The 2,829-nt window shown below is 52.1% G+C and overlaps 1 long non-coding RNA gene across 1 annotated transcript; it reads left to right on the forward strand.

The window, feature by feature from the left end:
• Window positions 1-1,041: 1,041 nt before the first annotated feature.
• LOC309847828 lies at window positions 1,042-2,396 on the forward strand. The gene is made up of 3 exons (XR_014302649.1): window positions 1,042-1,134; window positions 1,247-1,368; window positions 1,791-2,396. It is a non-coding gene; the product is annotated as an uncharacterized lncRNA (long non-coding RNA).
• The last annotated feature ends 433 nt before the right edge of the window (window positions 2,397-2,829 follow it).

Consider the following 2,829-nt stretch of genomic DNA (forward strand, 5'->3'; position numbering starts at 1 on the left):
CCCCCTGCTCTCTTGGAAGTCTGTAGTCACCGTGTGAGGAGTCCAGGCTGGCTGGCTGGCAGATGGGAGATGGGTGGGCTTTCTTAGCTGACGTCTTTCTAGACCAGCCAGTCCCAGCCACAGATGCAGGCACACGTGTGAGCCCAGCAGAGATCAGCCCAGTCCAGCCCAGGGCAGCCTAGAAGAACCAGCTAGCAGATCCCAATCCAAATCTACCAGCAGAAGGCAGTGCTAAATAAATAGTTGTTTTAAGGCACCAAGCTTTGGGGAGTTTTGTTACCCAACCAGAGCTAACTGATACATTATCAAGAGTAAAATGGTTACATTGTGGTATAGTCACAAGTGGAATAATACCCAGCAAGGGTTACGAATGGACTACCACAACACACAAGGGGGATCAATCATAGATGTCCTGTAAGTTTCCCATAGCAGGGAGCATACTCTATGATTCTATTTGTATATAATGTGCAGAGTAGGTGGAAATGATCTCTGGTTAGGTAAGTCAGGATAGCAGTTCCCCTGGGGGACAGTGACTAGGACAGGGTAGGAGAGGGGACTTCTGGGAGCTGGTTATATGGGTATGTGCACTTTGTGAAGCTTTTTGGAGCTGTAGACTTACAATGTATGCCTTTTTGCACATGTAGGTTCTACTTTGGTAGAGATGAAAAAAAAAGCCAGATCTCTTATTTCTTTTTGAATTGCCGGAGAGCTGATGGGGCTGGGGGATGTGCTTATTGTATATAACCTGCCTCATTGTGGGGATGGGGGGTGGGGAGGGATATGGTTAGTTAAGTTGACCTTGACTCATTTTAACGAAGTTCAGTTAAAATCACTTATGACATGAGGCCAGTATATTAAGGACTTAACTCTTGATTGACCAGTTAGTTGTTCCTTGCCTATAATCCCAACACCTCCTGAGCCATCTGGGATGTCAGGGTTGTGTCATAAAACCTGAATTGTGATCCTCATGTGGCCCCAGGCAGGTCACCTAATCTTTCTGGGGCTCAATGTCCTTAGCTATAAATAAATGTTGGTTGGGAGTGGAGGTGTGGTGGACTTGGAAAAATGGGTCCCCTCTGCCAGTCCTAAGGTTCTAAGCTGCCCTTTGGGAGATAAAAACACCCCAAGCCCCAGGTCCTAATGGCTGCCATAGACTTTCTGGGTGACCCTGGGCAGTGCAGGCTTCCCTGCTTTATCTCCCCATCTGTGTGTTGAGTGGTTTGGTTCCATAGTTTTCTGTTTGCAGACCCTGGGCAGAGGAAGGCATTGGGGCTGTAGAACAGGACTGCCATCACCGGTTCCAGGAAGGAGAGCTTGCTTGGAATAAAGACATGCAAGATGGAAGTCCAGAAGCCTGAGGAGCAGGCAGTATGCTTATGGCTTTGGGGGAGGGGTGCAGGCAGGGATGGGGCAGCTTTCCTGCTGCGTCCCCATTACTCCTTTCTGAACTTGTAGAGCATCCCTGAACCTGACTGGAGGTTGGGTGGTTCCAGCAACTGCAGGTGGATCTGGGGAGGGTGTGGGTGGGTATGCAGGGACACCGAGAAGCAAGAATGGCTGGGGAGACAGAATGAGAGGGACAGGGGCAAGAGAGAAAGCCAAGGAAGAGCATCCCACTTGTATGCACCTGACAAATATTCACTGAGCCCCTGCTAGGTGCCCAATGCCATGCTGGAGGCAGAGACGGAGGTGGAGAGAAAGGGGAACATGCAGCACAGATGAGAAGAGATAGAGAGACAGGAAAAAGGACAGAGAAAAACCAAGACAGGTTTCATTCATTCATTTCACAGGTGTTTATTGAACACCTACTATGTGTTAGTGGCAGAGAAGAGAGAAGCTGTTGGACTGTGTTTGTGGAGGGGCCATGCCTTCTGGGTGAGAGCAGGATGGTCTGGAAGCATGCACACAGTCAGGTCTCCTGAAGACAAAGTTTCCTGGTTCGTCCTGTGGATGGACCCCCCCCCCCAATCCATCCTCTCTAAACCACCCTCTTCCTCTGAATTCCACCCTTAGGACTTTGCTTGGTGTCCCCAAGTCTGGTGGCTCCCCAGAAGTATCGTGGAACTCAAAGAAACTACAGAGTCTTGGATCCCAACTTTGGCAATTTGGCTGTGGAGATGGGGCCCAGGGCCTGGGATTCTGTATTTCAGCAGTTCCCTCTGGGGCTCAGCAGGGGTGGGAGCCCAGGTGGTGGACACGTGTCCCCAGGGGGCCTCCCCTGGGGCTCCCGCTGCTGTCACAGCCACACACGTCCTTCTGCAAACACATACAGCCCATGATTGATTCTCTGCCGTTCCCCTCACAGCCCAGCGGGTCTGATTGAATGGCCGACGTGCTGCCCAAACACCCCGCTGGAACCACTTCCCTGCCCTCTGCCCCGGAAGTCGTTTGTTTGTTTTTAGACGCAGCCTTTATGTCCAGCTGAATGGCCAGCGGGCTCCTCAGAGCCGCCCATCAGAGCTGAAGATCGTCTGGGGCTGGAGCTGGAGCTGGAGCTGGCAGTGGTCCTGTGGTCACTCTGGGGACTCCGGGAAGGACAGCCGCGCTTCCTGGGAGAGGCGACTCTAGACTCACCCAGGCCTGTGTCCCATGTGAAGACACACAAGGACGGGGAGGGGGGGTGCATTGCAGCACTTGAAGGGCCATCTCTCCCTTTCCTTAACTGCTGTGAAACACTGGAGCCAAGCTCCTGCATTCTAGCACCTTCGGTTCTGGTCTTTAGGAATGAACCCATGGGCAACCTCTGCTGTGAAAAGGACTGGCTCTGCAGTTCAATAGACTTAGGCTTGAATCCCAGGGCCAACCCTCCTGCCTGTGCCTCAGCTTCCT

Source organism: Mustela nivalis (assembly GCF_964662115.1).
Source record: "Mustela nivalis genome assembly, chromosome: 14".
Lineage (NCBI taxonomy): Eukaryota > Metazoa > Chordata > Mammalia > Carnivora > Mustelidae > Mustela > Mustela nivalis.